Here is a 22,827-nt window from a genome sequence, read left to right as displayed (position 1 = left end):
GACCTGCTACACCATTAGGAGCTACGCCTCCGCCCCTACACATCCTTTTACCAATACCTGACAGGTGCAAATGAAGAATATCATCCTCAAACAGATATACATCCTACATAGTTTTGTGAATTGGGCCCCTTACTGCTGTCCTCCAGTAGGTGGCGCCATAACACAAATAACCAGCTTGCTAGTAAAGAAAGACAGCGTTAGAACAAGGGGCCAGATGTATCAAGATATTTTGTATTCGCAAGCGGTGCGAATCGCAAGATTCCACCATTTGCGAATGCAAAATCGCCTTTCAAGATGTATGAAAGGCATTGCAGTGGAATTTTAGGAAACTACAATTTTTAGCGATTCCCTAAAATTGCGACTCCAAATAGGAAATCGCAAATAGGGATTTCCTATTTGCGATTTCCTATGCAGATGTATCATGCCTTTCCTAAATACGAACTGGGCATTTAAGAAATGCAATTACCACCAAATCCAATATGGTGGTAACCAGGTGCAATTTTAAAAAATGCATTAAAATTGCATTTTTAGAAGTGCCATGTAGCGCACACATGCCCCTAGGGCATATGTGCGCTTTACATGTGCACAATTTGTTTTTGGGGAGGGTGCATCAAAGGAGGCCTTAGGCCCCCAGCACCCTTGGATTTGCATTACCCAATTTGCAAATTCCTAAAAGGAATTTGCAAATTAGGAAATGCAAAACCATTCGCACCTATGAGGGATGAATGGAGTCCCATTCCCTAATAGTTATTCCCTAATTGCAATTGCGAATTTAAAAAAATCACTATTAGGAATCGCTATTTTCTTACATACCATTTTGCATTTCTCAAAGAGCGATTTCTTAAAATTCTCTATTTAGGAAATGCAGATCTGTACTTTGATACATCTGGCCCAAAGAGATGGTGTCCAATATGCATCAGTCAGCAAATATGGCATACTAGATGAGACCACAAGCCAAACTTGCGTTTGCGATCTCATGTAGAAATTTATTTTACTATCAGCCACGACTGTACAACTTCGAAAGCACACATTACTGTAGGTTCTCTGCAAATGACTTGGAGATGTTTGTGTTGAATCAGAAAAAAACATGTACTGTGTTGGGAATAGTCATTGAATGGATGAAAGGGGCATGCAAGATGTGTCTTCACACATACCAGAATCATGCATGTTAACTAAGGGCCTTTGACAGTTAACCGAAACCCAGAACAGAAGTTTGTGGTCTGAAGGGGCACACTAAGTGCACCCATCTCTTCATTAGTACTGACTAAAGTCCTTTCAGAGGACTAGAAAATACTGGCGGTAGTGGCAGCAGGTAGTTATAATAGTAGGTGTGTAAAAAGGTCCTTTTTGAAAGATCACCCTCACTTTTTGCCCTACTATTTTTTGCTAGATGTAAAACAGGTTTACAGACTCTGAACACTGGGGTGTTGACATGCAGCATCCAGTCAATGTGCTCTGACCCCTAACACATCTGTGCAATTGTCTAGTACTTGATTGGCTTATTTAACTTACCTAGAGGTCCTAGTATATGGTTCTCTGTGTACCCAGGGCCTGTAAGTTAAATCTTCTAGCACTGAGTGTGCCGCCACTACAGTGACAACCTGGGTACATGTAGTGCCACCTTACTAGGGACTTATAAGTACATTAAATATGCCAATAGGGGATGAACCAATATTACCATGTGTATTGGAGAAAGAACAGGCACTTTAGCACTGATTAGCAGTGGTAAAGTGCACAGAATCCTAATACAGGCAAAAACAAAGTCAGAAAAGTGGAGAAGGTAAAAAGTTGGCGGAAGACAATCCTGGGGCTGTCTGGTCTAACACTGCCACTGCAACCCAGCATGGCTCTTCAAAACTTCCTATTCGACCTGCCTAACTAACCCTTTTGACAGGCCTAAACCTTCCTTGTTACTACTGGTAAGTCACCCCTAAAGTAGGCCCTAAGTGCCCATAGGACAGGGTGCGTTGTAGTTAAAAGGTTGGCCATGTCTACTGAAGTTTTACATATCCTGGCTATGAAAAATCCTTAAAGTCATTTTTCAAGGCTGGCTCTCCCATAGAAGAGCACCGGGTTACATTATACATAATGCATAACTTTGGTTTGGGAATAGCTAGAGCCATGATTCAGGGAATCGAATTAATAGGAATTTAAAATCCAACCTGATGGTAAAGTCCGAATTTAAATTACTATTTTGAGCATTGAACTTTTAGAAAGTTTGCATTTTCCTGCCTAAAGCCTCTAGTGTCCTTTTCTGAGATAATCCGTAACTGTCACCTGGAATCCTTGTTGGAGATGTGCACTGGTCTCAGAAAAGGGAGCTAAATGGCCTTAGCCACTACTGTGACCTCTTCCTGACAGGATGGCATGAGGGGATGTGGCCACCAACTGTACAAGCTTCAAAAGGGCAACCCCTGTCAAAGTCAGATGTAATCCACACATCAGCCTTCCCCTGAATTTGTCTAAGAAGCCAGAGACTACCAATCCCAGTGAGGGGATAACCTGTGGCAGAGCTGTTTTTGCAAGGGAAGTTCCTAATTTCCCTAGACATACCTCCCAGGTTACCCAGAGCTCTGATCAAGGAAAAAAGATTCTGCCATGTTGCATTTTGTCAGAGCAGGGCACTGCTGAATTGTTTGGGGCCAAAGTCCCAGGAAATTATGTCAAAGTGGGTAGCTTTGACTATGGGAACTATTTCCTTATTCAATAGAGAGTCACCCCACCTGCAAGCTAGTGCCAGGCATAAATGTGGCACCCTTGGCTACCTTCCTCAGAACACTGCTGGACCTGAGGAAGACAGAGGAAGGACTGCACCTACTAAACCATTTGGACTTCAGATAGAGGACTGTACCTACTGTAACCTGTGGAGAGGAACCCCAAGAGCTGCCCTGGCTTCCAATTGAACCCAGGACAGAAAAGTGGACTCCAGGGTCTACTTAGTTAGGCTCCAGTTAAGCTACAGGGACACAGAAGCTGCAAGAAGCCCACCTTCTGGAAGAGCCAAGCTGGCCAAACCCAACTGGACTTGACCCAAAACCTGCTGGTACCTTTCCCTAAAGTGTGTCCTGACCCTCAAGTGGGCGCTTTTGAGGTCCTAGGATCCTTGGGAAAGTGTTGACTTTGACCTGCTCTACCGCAACCAGAAACCTGGGGTTGTTTTTTTTTTTGTGCTTTTTGTTGTTAGAATCTGGAGTGGAAGTTACACTTGTTCCTTTGAGTTAAACCTGACTGCTCTGTGCCACAGCTTCGCAGGATTGAACTAGCTTTTCAATTAAAGTAACATAACTGGACTTGATACAGAATAAAGACTTTATTACTTAGTGAGGTCTCACAATCACCCCAACTAATAATCCACTTTCTCACAGTGGGGACAGCCTTTTTTATGTTATGTACATCAGAAGAGTGGTCTACCTGCATCACCTGCTAAAGAAGGGGTTTTGCTGCTTCCTTTATACTGGTTCCTTTGCCCTATCTATTTTCACTAGACAATATTTTAGAGCCCAGGGGCTTGATCCACTAAGGTAAACTTAGACCAAAAGTCTAAGTTTAGACAAAAAGTCAAAGTTTAGACCTAAAGTCTAATTTTATTCATACTAAAGTTAGACTTTTGTCTAAGTTTAGGCCAAAATACTAAACTTAGACAAAAGTCTATCTTTACTAAAAGTAAAGCTAGACTTTAAGTCTAAACATTTGGTGCAAGTTTACCTTTGTGAATCGGGCCTCAGGTGTTTCAAGTGAGATACAAATGGAGGACATGTCTATGTAAGGCTCATAAGACCTGTGTTAAGCAGATCAGAATGCCTTATATAAAAAGTTCTAACTGAGACTAGTTGATGCACAGTCTAAAGGCATCATATATGTAATGCACCAGGACCTTGAGTGAGTCAGTTGATGAACTTTGGGCTTTATCCAGCAAGACCAGTTTAAAGTTGGTTACCTCTGGCTCAATTAATCAGTTAGTGTTTTTTGCAGAGGTATAAAAATCTCCAAGAAGGATTAAGAAGGTCCTGAGTCTGCACATTTTTTCAGAGGAATGCTCATGGATCACGTGGTGGTATCACACATGGTGAAAGAAATTTGAGTATTAGTTAAAAGAGGTGAGAACCCACCTCAAGTTAAAATCACAAGTCTTGTCAGGATGAACCACAAAAGTCATTCAAATAACCTGTATGTAACTTCTGATAACTTAGTAGTCAAGCTTATATGTAAATTATGTATGTCATACTCAAATAGTAATAATGTGAAAAAACAACACAAGAAAATACCCAACCAGTTTAGAAAAATATAGAATTTTTAATGAACAAGGTAACAACAAAATGACAAAAAAGTCTGAATTGAATAAGAGTGCCTAATAAGCACAAAGTGCCAAACACAGTTATATAGTCATGCCAGACTAAGTCAAAGTGAAAAGATAAGGCTGACTGCTATGGAACTTGGGTAGGACAAGGGACGAGGTTCATCCAGGTGGACAATTTACCTTCTGACTTTGAAACGTTTGGGGAGAACAAGTGGTCAGCAATAGTTCATTGGTGGGTAAGCCACAAGCAGGATCCAAAGAAGGGTTCTATCATGGCGGGTTGCTGAAGAGGGAGGTCACAGTTCAGTCACTGACAAAGGCGGGAAAGCTCTGAATGGCAAGGTTTAAAGTACATGCACTGGAAGGCCTCAACGTCAGCAGATTTCTGCTCGGCATCGGTCTTGATGAAGCCCTCTGTACTCGTTAGATATCCTTCTGCAGCTCAAACCAAGAAGATTAAGCAGATTGGCGTTCCAGTGTTGACATCTACAGTTTCAACAGCGATCCAAGTACCAGCTTATGTAATGTGGACAGGAGTATACTCACCAACCAAGGGTCCAGGACCTAGGGGGCAAGACTTGGGAGTTAGGACTCACTCCAACAGAGGACAGCAGTAAGGTCTATGGCAGGTCTAATTGGAACTGGTCAACTGGGCAGGTGCAGGGAGAGAGGCTGGAAGCTTGTTGTGTCCATATAGCTCAAACAGGAGTACAGCCAACTGACCCTCAGAATCACTTCTGGGGTCCTCTGTTCAATGCAAGCAGGTCCAGAATTCTGTCATTCTGTGTTCAATGCAAGAGGGTCCAGATTTCCTTCTGGTTCTTCAGTGCTTCTTATGATTATCCACAGGGCCTGGGGTGCTCTAAGGACATGTTTATGCCTGCTGCCAGCCTGAGGGTGGGGGAATCCTCTGGTCACTCCCTAGCTAATGGGGTAAAAATTAGGGGTGGTTTACGAGCTCTGCTCTGCTGGGGAGCTAACAGAGTTTTTAGCACTCTGCGCTCCGCTTGGAGCACGAAGTTTACCCAAAAACCTCTACCAGCCCTCCAGCGGAGCAGAGCTTACTGACAGCGCAAGCACAGACAGTCTGAGCTTGCACTGTGCAGCCCATAACTGGGCTGCAATGCGCACTCTTGTCCAGATGTTGGTGCAGCAGCATGGAGCTTCCGCCATCACAAGCTCCAGATCGGATTAGGGTAGAGAGAGGCAGAGCACCCGGCCACTGACAACGAGGACCCAGGTGATTCCTTGTTAAAAAAAAAAATTCTCACTGTGCACACTTGTGCACAAGAGGCCTGTAACAGCAGCTTTTACTGCCTAAGGCCCAGGCCTGAATTCAGGCCTCTTGTGCACCGGCTTGCCCAGGCCTCCTGTGTACCAGCCTGCCTCATGTGCAGTGCACAAGGGGCAGGCCGGTGCACAAGAGGCCTGAAACTGCAGCTTTTGCTGCCTATGGCCTTGAATTCAGGCCAGGGTCATAGGCAGGAAAAGAAAGCTGCTGTTTCAGGCCTCTCGTGCGCAGACCTGCCCTGTGTTCTGTGCACATGGGGCAGGCCAGTGCACAGAAGGCCTGAAACATCAGCTTTTACTGCCTACAGCCCTCTCCTGAATGCGCCTGAATGGCTAGCCAGTCCCGACCCTGCTTAGCTTTTCCAAGATCGAGCGCATTTAGGACTTTGCCACTCACGGAACTCTGCCTCCCCAGGGGTTACCTACCCAGGTTTGCAGCACTTCATGTATTTTACTGTAAAATATCCCACAGTACCCCCTCTACTTAATCCAACATGGCAGAACCTTTGTTCTCCTGGTCAGAACTCCCAGAGGTATGGCTATGGACCCCTATTGGTCACTCTGGGTCTATTCTGGGGAAGCTATGCAGTCCCACTGGGTTTGGAGCCAAGTTGACTATCAAAACAAAAGGGAGGATGGCCTAAGTGAACTACATGTGCCAGCGACAGTAAGCTCAGCAAGGGTCTGAACAAAGCCTCCAGGCCATCCTGCTCATGAAAGAAAAACACTTCTCCACACCCAAGCCCTTTTCCCGCTGTCTGGGAGCAATCTACACCTCACCCCTGGGAAGCCATCAGCAGTCAGATGACACTGGACACTTGCAGAAAGCCCCATTTGGATTAGGCAGGAAAATTACAATTTTCTAAAAGTGTATTTCTCAAAATAACAATATAAAATAATCTCACAATGAAATTGGATTTAAATTACTATTAAAATATGTCCTTGAACCATTTTCTTAGCTACCCTGAAATTAAGTTAAGCACTACAAGTTGTTATAATGTAACCAAGAGTTTTCCTGCTTGGATATTTAAAACTTTAAATGTCCTACTTTATATATAACTTGCTCTATCAGCAATTAGTGCCTATGTTAGGGGTGACATATGAGTATTAAAAGGAAGGTTTAGGCCTGGAAAAAGTTTATTTAGCCAGACTTTAGTAGGTTTTAGTAGGTTTTAAAGCTGCATACCCAGGCTGCAGAGGCAGATCTGGAAACATGGCATCATGCCTATACAGTGCTACTTTGGTGGATGGCGCAATGAGTGCTGCAGACCACTAGTAGCATTTAATTTGTAGGCCCTCAATATATGTAGTGCCATATACTAGGAACATATAAGTAAATTAAATAATCTAATCACGTCATGTTTAACAGGGAGAGCACAATCACCTTAAAACTTGTTAGCAGTCCTATTGCCAAAAACAAAGAGTTCAATAAAAGAAGGCAAAAATCTGGGGTGTCCCTGTAGACGGGGCAAATTCCCAACAGATGGTCACATAAGGACGGACAAAATGGAGCCCCACAAAAATGCAAGAAATGCAAAAATTGATAATAAATAGAGATTTGAGGCAAAATATAAAGTTTTGTATAATTCACTTAAGTTGGATTTTTCAGGACAGCTTCCAGTAAATACATTCCTTTTGGAAACACTTGGAGATGTGTCCTCACAAGTAGTATAATAGTACACGTGTGATATTGGAAATATCCAGCTGATCAGCATCTCCATGCTCCATTCTTCCATGCTCTGGGGCTTCTATTAAGCAAAGCCATCTATCCAGAGCTGATCAGGACTGAAATTGTCAGGAAACTGTGGGGGTGATTCTAACCCTGGCGGTCGGTGATAAAGCGGCGGCCAACCCACCAACAGGCAGGCGGTCCAAAGAATGGAATTCTGACCCTGGCAGGAACCGCCAACACAGCCCGCCACTTTAACACTCCGACCGCCACGGCGGTAGAGACAAACAGGTTGGCGGTCACCGCCAACAGACAGGCGGGAGACAATGTACCGCCCACCCTATCACAACTCACCAATCCGCCACCTTTTCCGGGGCGGGAGCCCCGCCGATAAAAACACGGCGGAAACAGACTACGAACGGGAAAACGCTCACCTCTATACACTCCACGAGGAAGGAGGACAGCATGGAACCCGAATTAAACATCCTACCTGCTCTCGTCTACCTGCTCATCTACCACGAGTACGAACGCCAGCGCAGACGACAACGGTGAGTACTGCACCTACGACACAGGGGAGGGGGGAGGAGGAAAGGTTACGGCACACACATATGCGACCCCCCCCCCCCCCAAACTATGTACACACCAATGCAGAGCAACAAGTCACAGTGACACCACCCAAACCCCCCGGAAAAATGCAAAGACATAATTAAATAGAGAAACAAAATTTATGTAAAAAATAGCCTCTGATAAGTCATGGTCAAATAGCAATAAAAATAATACAAAAGAAAATAAATATTTTGTGCAATCGATAAACCGAGGCAATTAGTCCTGCACATTTAACGAAATTCCAAGTGTCCGTGGGCCAAAGTGTATCAACACAAGGGCAAAGCCCACACAGGAGACCTGAGTCCGTTGGAGAGAACACTGCTGGGGCATCTGATGATAAAACTACAGGCACCTCAGGGGGAAGGGAAGGGGGGTCACCACAGCCACATGAGTCCACGACGCCAGATCCACGAAGGGGCCACCATGCCCACTGTACCATCCTGGGGAGTGCAAAGCCACAGTCTCTCAATGTCTCTACAGTGGGTGGTTTGCCCACTGTGCCATCCTGGGGAGTGCAAAGCCACAGTCTCTCAATGTCTCTACAGTGGGTGGTTTGCCCACGGTGCCATCCTGAGGAGTGCAAAGCCACAGTCTCTCAATGTCTCTACAGTGGGTGGTTTGCCCACTGTGCCATCCTGGGGAGTGCAAAGCCACAGTCCATCAGGTGGATTACAGAGACCACTGGTCATGGAGGAGGCATGGTGGGCACAGTGAACCGTGAACAGTAGCTCGACACAGAACCGGCACTGTCATTGTGCCAGCGGTGCTTGAGACGGCGGTGCCCAGCGGAGCGGTGCTTGACAGGAAGGGCCCAGCGGAGCGGTGCTTGAGACGGCGGGCCCAGCGGAGCGGTGCTTGAGACGGCGGTGCCCAGCGGAGCGGTGCTTGAGACGGCGGGGCCCAGCGGAGCGGTGCTTGAGACGGCGGGGCCCAGCGGAGCGGTGCTTGACAGGAAGGGCCCAGCGGATCGGTGCTTGAGACGGCGGTGCCCAGCGGAGCAGTGCTTGACAGGAAGGGCCCAGCGGAGTGGTGCTTGACAGAAAGGGCCCAACGGAGCGGTGCTTGACAGGAAGGCCCAGCGGAGCGGTGCTTGACAGGAAGGGCCCAGCGGAGCGGTGCTTGAGACGGCGGTGCCCTGTTCAGCGGTGCTCTTCTGCACGGCGGGGCCCTGTTCAGCGGTGCTCTTCTGCACGGCGGGGCCCTGTTCAGCGGTGCTCTTCTGCACAGCGGGGCCCTGTTCAGCGGTGCTCTTCTGCACGGCGGGGCCGAGCGGAGCGGTGCTTGAGACGGCGGTGCCCTGTTCAGCGGTGCTCTTCTGCACGGCGGGGCCCTGTTCAGCGGTGCTCTTCTGCACGGCGGGGCCCTGTTCAGCTGTGCTCTTTTGCACGGCGGGGCCCTGTTCAGCGGTGCTTGTCCAGTAATTCAAGGGAGCCAGACCTGGCCTGGACTCCCTGCTCAGTCGCCCTCCGACGGTGCAGTTGCTGGACCCTTCGGTGATGGAGTCCTGGGCTCTTGGGTGTCCTCCCTTACACCCGGGATAGGGCTTGTGGGGCCCTCCTGCTCCGCGCTCCTGCTGGCTGACTTCTCCGCCCTGCTGCCCTTTCGCTCCTTAGATGAGGCTCTCTGGCCCTTGCCTCCCCTGGATGTTGTGGCAGGTGAAGTGGCCGAACTTTGGTCCTTGGGGCAGCCGTGTCAGTCTTCTCATGGCGGCCCTTGAGTTTCCGGGTCCTCTTGCCAGGGGGGGGGCTGGCTGTCCCCTTGCTGCTGACAGATGTGTCACTGCTGCCAAAGGGTGGACTCCAGAACCCATGCACTACAGTGACACTTGAAACTGGGCTGGTGGTGGCTGAGGTGCTCTTGGGACTCTTAGCAGATGGAGGGGGTGGGTCAGGGGAGGGAAAGAGGTTAAGATTGGAGAGGTAAACTTTTTTAGGACCAAGGTAAAGGGTGGGAGTAGTGGTGATGGGAGTGGAGGAAGAGGATGTGGTTGTAGGAGAGTCAGGTGTGCTGTCTTTGGGTGCAGGTGATTGTGACGTAGGCTGTCGTGAGGTGGATGGCTGTTGGGTGGGTGGCTGCCTGCGTTTGTGTGTCTTGAAAGAAGGGGTGACAGACACAGTGGGAGAGGACACAGGGGACGTGTAAATGGCAGTGGGGTGGTGACTGCACGTGTGCAGACTGTACTGGAGGGTGTGGTGGTGATGGAAGCACTGGCTGATGGTGGTGTGCATGCAGGTGTGAGTGTAGACGTCACAGGGAGGGAGGAGGGAGACGAGGAGGAGGGGGACACAGAGGTGGTAGTGACTGTTGGCATGTCTGCATCTGGGTGTTGCTTGGGTGACTGTTTGTGGGATCTGTGGTGCTTGTGTCTGGATGAGCTGCCCTTGGGTGTTGAGGTGTGTGCAGGCTGGTCTGATGGTGTGGATGGGATAGGCTGAGGAACAGGAGACAGAGACAGGGTGGAGGCAGTTAGAAGAGGGAGGCTGGAAACAGGGACAATGGCTGCCGTCAGTGCTGAGGCCAGAGCATTGAACGATCGTTGATGGGCAGCCTGACCCGAATGAATGCCCTCCAGGTAGGCATTGCTCCGATGCACCTCCCTTTCTACCCCCTGGATGGCATTCAAAAGGGTAGTCTGCCCAACAATGATGGTCTGAAGGAGGTCAATGACCTCCTCACTGAGGGCAGCAGGGGTAACAGGGGCAGGGCCTGAGGTGCCTGGGGCGAAGGAGATGCCCTCCTTCTTGGGCGAGCGGGCACGGAGCGAAGGCTGAGGGGCTGCTGGGAGGGCGGGGCTGGTGCGCTGGGTGGCGGCTGTACCTGTAGAGGCGGGGGGCCCGGATGTTGCCGCCACCACTAGGGAGCTCCCATCCGAGGACGTGTCGGTGTCGCTGGTGTCACCACCGGTCCCCGTTGTGGTGCTCCCCTCGCCCTCCGTATCACTGGTGCCCTCGGTGTCTGTACCACGGCCCACCGGGGCCTTGTGAGTTGCAGCTCCCTCGTGCTCCGAAGCCAATTCTCCTCCGCCTGATGATGCTAATGCACACATGCACAAGAAGATTAAGAAAAAGGGTGGGGGGAGAAAAAATAAAACAGGTTGAGTGCATGCAATGTCAACACCGTTGGCGGAGAGGACAGACACAGGAGCCTCATGCACTACGCTGCGCAATCGGGGTATACTACTCAGTACTTGTGACCAGGCCTACAGGTCTATGCACAACAAATACACACATGGATGATGCAGGACCATGGATAGCTGTACTTGGCACCCTACAGAGGTGGGGGGCGGGGGCACTGGGCCATGCCTAAAGGAGAGGACTACACTACAGAAAGCACCCTGGCCTAATGTCACCCACAACCCTCCTCCCCCACCCAGACGCCTCCACTGCGCATAAAGATAGCAGAATGTGCTGATACTCACCCCCTTGTGTCTGCTGTGATGTCCTCAAGCGCCCATCCAAATCAGGGTAGGCCAACGCCAGGGTCCGGGACATCAGGGGGGTCAGGGTACGACTGGCACCCCTCCTAGGTTGGGAGGCCATCCCCAGCAGTGACTCAGCGGTCTTCCTGGTCCCGCGGCAGATGTCCTCCCACCTCTTGCGGCAGTGGGTGCCCCGTCGGATGTGGACCCCCAGGGCCCGGACTTCCTTGGTGATGGCATGCCAAATGTCGACTTTCTGATGGGCGCTGACCTATTTGACATGTACAGGGTGGGAAAGGAAATATCATCATTTATCTGCATGTTAGATGTGATTGCCCCCCCCTCCCCAACTTTGCCATGTGGCACATGCTCTCATCTGTCGTGCGTTGCACTCCTCATTCGCTCCCCACCCCACCATCTTACATCCACCCCACTCAACACAGGCATAGCCCATTCAATGTGCACCCAGTGTACTTACCTGTTGGTCTGGAGGACCGTAGAGTAACGCATACTGGGGGAGGACCCCATCCACAAGTTTCTCCAACTCTTCAGACGTGAAGGCAGGGGCCCTTTCCCCAGTCGCAGCAGCCATTGTCTCTTCCAGACCGAGGTCACAACAGCACTTGCAGTATAGGTCCTCTCCTGTGGGTGATCAGGTCTCGAGTGATTAATCTGATAGAAAATGGCGGTCACGCCCGTGGCGGTGCGTACCGCGGCGGTGCGTACCGCGACCGCCAGCGCACATCCTCATTGGCTCCTGAAACCCATAGGCTTCAATGTTAACCAATGCGGCTTCGTACAGTGGTCTTCCACCGCCTACCGCCACGGTGTGCCACGCCAGCGCATTGACCTCACATCCCATTGTCCCACTTCACAGGTCAGGCAGCCGCCATTTCAAGGGCCCACATGGCTTAATTTCAACTGCGTCACACAGGCCTAGGCCTTGCATTGCCACACATACACGCCTTTCAATACATAGATAACCGTGTGCTATGCAAGCTGTGGTGAACGTACCTGTGATTTGCTTGACTCCATACTCCATGTTGTCCTTCCTAGGCACCGTCCGCTGGGACTTGCGAGGAGAAGGATGAATCCTCGCGTGTACCGACCGCTGGTGGACCTTTCGACAATGGAAGAACGACATATCATACTACGTTACCAACTTGACAGAGCCACTATACATGAACTGTGTGCCCAACTGGAGCCAGCCCTGATGTCCCCCATCCGCCAACCCACAGGAATTCCCCCTCAAGTGCAGGTTCTGTCAGTCCTCCATTTTTTGGCAAGTGGCTCATTCCAGACAACAGTAGCCATGTCATCTGGAATGTCTCAGCCTATGTTTTCAAAGATTTTGTCCAGAGTGTTGTCTGCCCTGATGAAACACATGCAGAGCTACATTGTTTTCCCTGAGGAGGATGATTTGGCCACTGTGAAGGGTGATTTCTATGCCCTTGGACATATCCCCAACATCATTGGTGCCATTGATGGGACCCATGTGGCTTTAGTACCCCCAAAAGACGATGAGCAGGTGTACAGAAACAGGAAAAATTACCATTCTACGAATGTGCAGGTGGTCTGTTTGGCTGACCAGTACATCTCCCATGTAAATGCCAAGGCCCATATTTATACTTTTTGACGCTAAACTGCGCTAACGCAGTTTAGCGTCAAAAAATTTTGCGCCGTCTAACGCCATGCGGGCGCCGTATTTATGGAATGGCGTTAGCCGGCGCAAGCGGACCGGCGCTGCCTGGTGTGCGTGGAAAAAAACCACGTACACCAGACAGCGCCGGCGTAGGGGGAAAATGGCGTATGGGCGTCTTAAAATGGGGCAAGTCAGGTTACGTCGAAAAAATCGTCGTAACCCGACTTGCGCCATGTTTTTTCGACGCCCATCCCCCATCAACATGACTCCTATCATTGTAAAGATAGGAGTCATGCCCCCTTGCCCAATGGCCATGCCCAGGGGACTTCTGTCCCCTGGGCATGGTCATTGGGCATAGTGGCATGTAGGGGGGCACAAATCAGGACCCCCTATGCCACAAAAAAAAAAAAAAAAAATACTTACCTGAACTTACCTTAATGTCCATGGGATGGGTCCCTCCGTCCTTGGGTGTCCTCCTGGGGTGGGCAAGGGTGGCAGGGGGGGTCCCTGGGGGCAGGGGAGGGCACTCTGGGCTCATTTTGAGCCCACTTGTCCCTTAACGCCATGCCTGACCCAGGCGATAAAAAGCGGCGCAAAAGCGCCGTTTTTGGCTACGCCCACTCCCGGGCGTCATTTTTGCCCGGGAGTATAAATACCACGTAAAGGCCTGGGAGTCATTTTTTAAGACGGGAACGCCTCCCTTGCATATCATTAACGCAAGGAAGGGGTTCACGCTAAAAAATGACGCACACTCCGGGCACTTTGGCGCCCGAAGGCCCATATTTATACTTTTTGACGCTAAACTGCGCTAACGCAGTTTAGCGTCAAAAAATTTTGCGCCGTCTAACGCCATTCTGAAGCGCCATGCGGGCGCCGTATTTATGGAATGGCGTTAGCCGGCGCAAGCGGACCGGCGCTGCCTGGTGTGCGTGGAAAAAAAACACGTACACCAGACAGCGCCGGCGTAGGGGGAAAATGGCGTATGGGCGTCTTAAAATGGGGCAAGTCAGGTTACGTCGAAAAAATCGTCGTAACCCGACTTGCGCCATGTTTTTTCTACGCCCATCCCCCATCAACATGACTCCTATCATTGTAAAGATAGGAGTCATGCCCCCTTGCCCAATGGCCATGCCCAGGGGACTTCTGTCCCCTGGGCATGGTCATTGGGCATAGTGGCATGTAGGGGGGCACAAATCAGGACCCCCTATGCCACAACAAAAAAAAAAAAATACTTACCTGAACTTACCTTAATGTCCATGGGATGGGTCCCTCCGTCCTTGGGTGTCCTCCTGGGGTGGGCAAGGGTGGCAGGGGGGGTCCCTGGGGGCAGGGGAGGGCACTCTGGGCTCATTTTGAGCCCACTTGTCCCTTAACGCCATGCCTGACCCAGGCGTTAAAAAGCGGCGCAAAAGCGCCGTTTTTGGCCACGCCCACTCCTGGGCGTCATTTTTGCCCGGGAGTATAAATACCACGTAAAGGCCTGGGAGGCATTTTTTAAGACGGGAACGCCTCCCTTGCATATCATTAACGCAAGGAAGGGGTTCACGCTAAAAAATGACGCACACTCCGGGCACTTTGGCGCCCGAAGCGTCTAACGCCATAGTATAAATATGGCGTTAGTTGGCGTTAGTTTAGCGTCGAATTTGCGTCGAAAAAAACGACGCTAATTCGGCGCAAACGGAGTATAAATACGGGCCGAAGCGTCTAACGCCATAGTATAAATATGGCGTTAGTTGGCGTTAGTTTAGCGTCGAATTTGCGTCGAAAAAAACGACGCTAATTCGGCGCAAACGGAGTATAAATACGGGCCCAAGTTCCCTGGGTCAGTGCATGACGCGTATGTTATGCGTAATAGCAGCATCCCTTATGTGATGGAACAGCTACAGAGACAACGTGTGTGGCTAATTGGTGACTCTGGTTACCCCAACCTGCCTTGGCTATTGACCCCAGTGAGGAATCCCCGGACCAGGGCAGAGGAACGGTACAATGAGGCCCATGGTCGAACTAGGAGGATCATAGAAAGAACCTTCGGCCTTCTGAAGGCCAGGTTTAGGTGCCTGCATATGACAGGTGGATCCCTGATCTACTCACCAAAGAAGGTGTGCCAGATCATCGTGGCCTGCTGTATGCGGCACAATCTAGCATTGCGACGCCAGGTGCCTTTCCTGCAGGAGGATGGTCCAGATGGTGGTGTTGTAGCAGCTGTGGAGCCTGTGGAGAGTGAAGAGGAGGAAGACGACGGGGACGACACAGACAACAGGGACACAGTTATACAACAGTATTTTCAGTAGCACACAGGTAAGAATCACCCACGCCATTTAACATTTACTTAAAGCCTCCTGCATCTCTACTTTGTGTATTTCCCCACAGTTCTTTTTAACTGATTTTTGATTTTCCCTTCCCTTTTCAGTGCTGTATGACCCACTGCGTGACTTCTGCTTGGTTAGCCCATGGACTAAAGCTTATTGACATCGGTATGTTGTCATCACAAATTGACTGAACATTATTGAACAGTAATGTGTAATACATTTGTAAAGAATACAGGCTGACTCCTGAATAATTTCAGTGCAATGAGTGATTTATTTTTAGTGCTAGATATTGGTACATGATATTAAAACGGTGATGGGTGATGGTGGAGTAATGTCCATGGCAGAGGCAAGTTCTCAGTTTCACAGGTGCATTGTCCATATGCCTGTGGAAGGATGGAGCAGGGGCAGTTCAAGGTTGGACAGGGTGACAATGTGGGACAGTGGGATGACATCAGGGGGTATCTTATGCTGGCGGGTGTCTTGGCATCCTACTCTGTCTTCCTGTGAGATCTCAGGTTCCGCTTGCGGGGTGGTTGTTCTTCAGCAGGAGGTGGGGTTCTGGTGGCCTGTCGTTGTGGTGGGGCCTCCTGTCCACTAGCGCCGGCGGAGGTGGTAGGCTGTTCCTGGTCCTGGCTAGTGACGGGGGCCCTTTGTGGTGCCACATGGTCCTGCAATGTGTTTTCTATCCGGTTGAGGGCCTGGACTATGGTCCCCATAGCGGAACCGATGTTCCTGAGTTCATTGCTGAACCCCATGTAGCGTTCCTCCTGCTGTGCCTGGATCTCCGTGAACCTGGCCAGTACCGTCGCCATCGTCTCCTGGGAGTGGTGGTATGCTCCCATGATGGTGGTGAGGGCCTCTTGGAGAGTGGGTTCCCTGGGCCTGTCCTCCCCCCCCCCGTCGCACTGCAGCCCTCCCAGTTGCCCTGTTTCCCCGGGCCTCTGTCCCCTGGACGGTGTGCCCACTACCACTGCCCCCAGGTCCCTGTTGTTGTTGGGGTGTTGGGTCAGCCTGGGTGCCCTGTAGTGGCGGACACACCGCTGATTGACGCGTCCTGGAGACAGAGGAATGGGCCCGCTGGGTGGGAGCTGTGCTGATATTCCCAGGGGGGGTTGGGTCTGCTGTGGCCTGTGTCTGTGTGTGGGGAACCGACTGTCCAGAGGTCCCCGATGGTCCGGGCTGGTCATCGGGTTCTAGGTCGACAGAGCTGCTGTCCTCACTGGGGGCCTGTTCTGGGGGTGGGATGGACAAATCTGGACCCTCCGTGGCGGTGTGTTGGCGTTCGGGCCCTGCAGGGGTAAAAGAGTATGGTTATTGCTTTTGTGTGTGCCATGGCGTGCATTTTGTGAGTGCCCTTGTCCACCAGTGATGGCATTCCCTTTTGGGAGGTGTTGTGAGGGTGGTTGGGGGGGGTGGATGGGTATGTGCAGTGGTCATGCATTGGTGATGGATGTCTATGGTTTGTGTTGGCATTCAGGGGTTGGTGTTGTTTAGGGTGGGTTGTGCTGGTGAGACATTGGCAGGGAGGATGTGTGCTGGGGGGTTGAGATTGGGGGTGAAGGTGGGGGTGTGGGCTGGCATGCTGGGGGGGGTGAAGTAGTTGAGAATCGACTTACCAGAGTCCATTCCTCCGGGTACTCCAGCGAGACCATCAGGATGCAGGATGTTTACTACCTCTTGCTCCCATGCTGTGAATTGGGGTGGAGTGGGTGGGGGTCCGCCGCCAGTCTTCTGCACAGCGATGTTGTGTCTTGACACCATCGAGCGCACCTTCCCCCGTAGGTCGTTCCATCGCTTTCGGATGTCTTCCCGATTTCTGGGATGCTGTCCCACAGCGTTGACCCTGTCTACGATCCTTTGCCATAGCTCTGCCTTCTTGGCTATTGTGGTGTGTTGCACCTGTGTGCCGAAGAGCTGGGGCTCTACCCTAATTATTTCCTCCACCATGACCCTGAGTTCTTGGTCCGAGAACCTGGGGTGTCTTTTGGGTGCCAAGGGGTGGTGTGGATGAGGTGTGGGGTGGTGTTTGTGGTTATGTGCGTGGTGATGTGTGCGTAGATGTGGTGTGGGTGATGATGTTGGGTTCCTGTGTGTGTTGTGCTTTGCGTTCCCTGTGCTCTCTCTCAGTGTATTGCGCCTTCTCTCAGATATTTGTGGTCGTAGGGGTTTGTGGGTGATGTGGGTGTGTGTTTTATATTTAATTGGGTGTGTGGGAGTGTTGTGTGTATGTGTATCAGGTGTGTGTATTTCAAATTGTCCAATGTGGCTGTGTTTTGTATGGGTGTGTGTATTTTGACCGCGGCGGTGTGTACCGCCAATAGAATACCGCGGTTAAAAGACCGCTGCGTGGATTCGTGGGTCAGAATGGCATGGGCGTGTTTGTGTTGGCGTGGCGGTGGAGGTTTGGTCATCTCCAGTTTATCGCTGCCCGCTGATGAGGCGGGCTTCCGTGGATGTCGGGTTTTTGGCGGTTTCACAGTTGGAGGTCAGAATGACCGTGGCGGTTTACCGCGGCGGTAGAATGGCGGACTTCTGACCGGCGGTAAGGGCCTTTTACCGCCGAGGTCAGAATGACCCCCTGTGTCCTAAAGCAGCAAGTCTATGGACTACCAACAACAAAAGAAGCAACTGTTCAGTAATTACAGTGAGGTACCATTATTGATTTAATGTTAGTGGAATAAATTTGTATTTTTAAAGTTTGCTATTGGTAGGTAGCTGTAGTCCATTCCTATCAGTCACTTAAGTGGTCACACCACCACGTGTAGAATAGTATTCAGCAGTTCTAGTTCTGTAACAGTGCCTAATGAAAGGGGAAATCACCCACATGACATTGCTGGTATTTTAATAGATTATGGGCCTCATTCTGAGGCTGGCGGGCGGCGGTAGCCGCCCGCCTGGCGGGAACCGCCATATGGCCGCTCCCGCGGAGGCCATTCTGGCTTTCCCGCTGGGCTGGCAGGCGACCGCCAGCCCAGCGGGAAACCCCCTTCCCATGAGGAAGCCGGCTCCAAATGGAGCCGGCGGAGTGGGAAGGTGCGACGGGTGCAGTTGCACCCATCGCGAATTTCAGTGTCTGCTAAGCAGACACTGAAATTCTTTGTGGGGCCCTCTTACGGGGGCCCCTGCAGTGCCCATGCCATTGGCATGGGCACTGCAGGGGCCCCCAGGGGCCCCACGACACCCCATACCGCCATCCTGTTCCTGGCGGGCGAACCGCCAGGAACAGGATGGCGGTATGGGGTGTTGGAATCCCCATGGCGGCGCAGCAAGCTGCGCCGCCATGGAGGATTCATGAGGGCAGCGGAAAACCGGCGGGAGACCGCCGGTTTTCCTGTTCTGACCGCGGCCAAACCGCCGCGGTCAGAATGCCCTGCGGGGCACCGCCAGCCTGTTGGCAGTGCTCCCGCCGACCGCCGGGGTCAGAATCACCCCCTATATGTGCTTATTGACTGTGTTAAATGTACTTAAATGTGTGACACAAACAGTGATGCAGCTCCACTAGTAGCATTTAATTTACAGACCCTGGGCAAATATAGTGCACTTTATCAGGGGCTTATAAGTACATTAAATATTACAATTGCTGATAAGTCAATGCTATCATGTTGTAAGCTGAAAGCACATGCACTTTAGCACTGGTTAGCAGTGGTGAAGTGCCCAGAGTCCTGGAGCCAGCAAAAACTAGGTCAGCAAAACAGGAGGTCGGAGGGCAAAACGTTAGGGGAATCTACACCAAGGATGCCAGGTCTAACAACTGTGAATTACACAGAATGATCTTAATTGTTTTTTTCTCAAAGAAAGGCATGGAAGCTCTCTCCACATTACTATGTCTCATTACTGAAAGTTTATCAAATCCTGGGATTTCTTGAGTAACCTAATGTATTTCAGGTATTGAAGCCTTTCTTTGGTTTCCATTCAGATAATTAGACTAACACACTTGAAAGCAATGATTTGGAGTCTGTGATGACATGAAGTGAGGTGGTCGCTCTGTGTTCCTGAGACATGGTCAGACTAATTCAGTCTACAAGCACAGCATGTTATCCCAGCACTCATTGTTGTAACTCAAAGGTAGGAGCTCCATCCTAGCTGCATTTTGCGACAGCACATTTGAACAGCTTATAGGCAGTTAGCTGCCTCCTTAATGACTTGGGGCCATATGTATCATGATTTTTGCAGTCACAAACACCCCAATTGGGCATTGGCGACCGCTAAAATCCCTTTTTGTATGTCTAAATTTCAATTTGCGATTCCATAACATGTTACTGAATCACAATTTGGAATTGCACATATATACCGATTCGGTATTAGGAAGGCGCGTGTCCAGGGCATCCCTTCCCAAAACTGAATTGCTGTTGTAGGTAGGAATGTTTTATGATCGAAATGCGGTCACTAAACATTTGCATTTTACTACCTACTTCAAGTAGGTGGTAATCCATTCGCAAACGGGAAGGGGTCCCCATAGGACCCTTTCCCCTCTGTGAATGGTAGCAAGAATGTTTTTCAAGAGCAGGCAATGGTCCCACGGACCACTGCCTGCTCCTAAGAAAAATAAAAGCAAACTTTTTGTTTTCTTTTATAAACACATCTCATTTTCCATATAGAGATTGCTTTATTTTAAATCAGTCATAGACAAGGTGGTCTGCTGAGCCCAGCAGACTGCCATCCCTGTGATGATTTTAGCGTTTCCAAATGGGTAGCAAATTGCAACCTACTGGTAATCGCTATTTAAAATGATGACACATCAGGCCCTTGGTGATGAAGATGTAAGAAATGCTGCCATGTCATCAGCATTGGAAAAAGCTGTGGAGCTGAGTGACTGGTTAAACTTTGATAAGGAAAGAACGTAGATTTTGCAATGTGTTGGAGACAGCAAAAGCTGTGTGTGATACTCCCAGAATGGAAGCATGAAGTTATCTGGCTTTACATGGGGGAGCTACCTTCTAAGAAAGACATGAGAAAATTGAGAACAATACATATTGTGGTTACTCATGTAAAGGCAGCTGATAGGTCAAGTACACCAGGCACGCTGATCCTCCTTCATCAAAATGTTTTCTTACCTCCTCTTTTGCTGGAATTAACAAGATCTTAGTGCTCTTGAGTGAAATTAGAATTGTCTCAATATGTTTTTGTTTCAAGAGGTTTGATTGGACTATCATTATCTCAGAAACTAAGGGCCAGATCTATCAGGGATGTGCATCACGCTTCAACAATACAATGTGGTGCATGCATGGCACAAACCACTAAGTCATTGTAAAACCCCTCAATTAGAGGTTTATCTACTTGTCAATGGTTACAGTCCCAGGCATGATGGATGCTCATTGCTTTTAGCAACACTCCGCAGTTTTCTTTATTTATTGAAAGTCAGACAACCTGTGCATTGTACATCTTTAATTAAACAAATAGAGCACTTAAAGTAGCACAATAAGTAGTCATTTCAACTTACAGACATTCAACTAAATAGCCTGAACCCTGTGGTCTGATATTTGGTTAGAGAGATACAAATTGTGTGTTGCACTACAGGCAGTAAAATATAAAACAGCAATTGACACACAGCACAGAAACCATCAAGTTAAAAATGTCACTCAGAGTTGCCATCATTGGAAGACACGAAGGCATGCATGAAAACACATGTGGTGTTAACTTTATCATATCATTGCATGCCCAAATGGGCTAGTTGCTAAATTACATATGTGTTTAAATAATTAATATGGATGTTAACTCCAAAACACTGCCCAAATGTACAGAAGTTGGTTTGCAGCCAGATTGCTACATGACCATCTTCTCATATACCCAGGCCTCTGGTATTATAGAATGCAGCACAATTTTTTGCATAATTCTGATCTTGCTGCATTGGCCAGATAATAATTTGCAGATTTATAGAAATCAAAAAATGGTTTGTAGATCAAAAGGATCAAACGTTATGAAAAATGCAGCAACATGTTTTGCCACTCATTGCAAGGCCATTATAATTTGATCCTCTCCTGCTGCATTATGCCACTGGCTCCCTTATAGCTAACACTGAATTTTAATAATGATTATTAATGTATTCTCAGTGTTGAATTTGCATAGAAAATGTATTAACTTAGAGAAAATAATGCACGCATTTGAAGGTGCGCCTACCTGAGTGGCTGCCAATGTTCACGAAGTGTACTTATTAATAGCTTATAAATGTGAAATGTTGAGCTTATGTTTCATTAATGTAGTAATATGTCATAATGAGGGTTATGCTTTATGTATTGCTTTATTAACCGTAGGCCTTAACTTAACGAGGACTTGGGCCTAGTTTCACGGCCTCATGTCTAGCTTCATTTCTTAGGCGACTTATAAAATGGATGATTAGAGAATTAAATTGTGATTTTCCACTGTGCTGACCAAGCGCTCGTAGCTGAAAGACTTTCTCATGAGAAGTGCTTGCTAGAAGATGATGTACTAGCTAGGGATATAATGTTTAGTGCAGTATGTTTAAGAATGACCTTCCCAGGGGAAGACAATGGCTGTACTGACTGGATTATAAGCTGCAACAATATTGATACCTGACAAGCCAAACTATGGGAACAGGAGAAGAGGAGCTAATCATCGACATGTGAACCATATGCTAGTAAAAGTGTAGATTTTGGATTTTTTTTTCATTGGACTAAATGCAAACATGCGATTCTTTGACCAATAAGGATGTGGGAAGTAGTTTTAGAAAATCTAACTTAGCCGGACTGCACCTAGAGGAGAGCACCCATTTTTCTGTTTGCCACCGCCATTACTTTCTTGACCGTCCAGAGAAGAGACGTGCTTAACTTTATTGCTTAGAGAAACTTTGCTTTTTCTGAACTTTTATGCTGATTCCTGATGTCTTGCTGATCGAACTGATGTCCTATTGACGAAGACTCTCTCTGCTTGCTGATCCATATTTAGGCCAGGTATAATGACAATGTTACTGATTGCTATGTCTATTTGCTTTTGTTTCTAGGTACCAACCGCTACTTTTGATGAGCCATAGTTAGATGTTTTCCCAAATTTGTGTGTCTAAATTGTTTTGCATAAAGTCCAAACATGCTATTCTAATCTGATGTTAGTTAGGGTATTCACTGATTATGATCATTACATCTAATAACAGTTGATGTCTTTTTTTTGCTGAATCTAAATGTATGTTATTTTGTTTGTGCAGTTATTCTTGCTATTAATTTGTACTGTAACCTTAGAATGTGTAGTGGCTCAAGCTTTGATTAGATTGCGATTCTTTCGCCGCTTTGGTCCGCCAGTATTGTTCCTGTATGTTTACCATTTGATTTTGAGACTAAGGTATGTGACACAGCATTGTTAATATAGGGAAATAAACATTCTAACTTTTACATAAAGGTGTGGTTATTCATGGCCGCGAAGTCATGGTGTGTGGAAATTACTAACTCCTATTGATTATTAATGTCAAAGATTGTTATTGCTATTGATTTGAATTGGTACGGGGTTACATGGTGGGAACAACTCGAAGCGCAGTTAAAAGGTCCATTGGTCTCTTTGTGTCTCCTTGTAAGTTTACTTATTAAGGTCTGACGCGCTAACAGAGTTGGTAGCAGAGATTGATGGTTTGTCTCCTTAAGAGCCTATCAT

The 22,827-nt window shown here is 48.7% G+C and overlaps 1 protein-coding gene across 1 annotated transcript in view; it reads left to right on the top strand.

The window, feature by feature from the left end:
- Window positions 1-22,827, top strand: part of LOC138247080 (sialic acid-binding Ig-like lectin 13) — a 329,775-nt gene that overhangs the window by 101,116 nt on the left and 205,832 nt on the right. The window lies entirely within an intron of this gene.

The sequence above is a fragment of the Pleurodeles waltl genome, chromosome 7, assembly GCF_031143425.1.
Source record: "Pleurodeles waltl isolate 20211129_DDA chromosome 7, aPleWal1.hap1.20221129, whole genome shotgun sequence".
Lineage (NCBI taxonomy): Eukaryota > Metazoa > Chordata > Amphibia > Caudata > Salamandridae > Pleurodeles > Pleurodeles waltl.
This window is presented reverse-complemented; position numbering and strand designations above follow the sequence as displayed.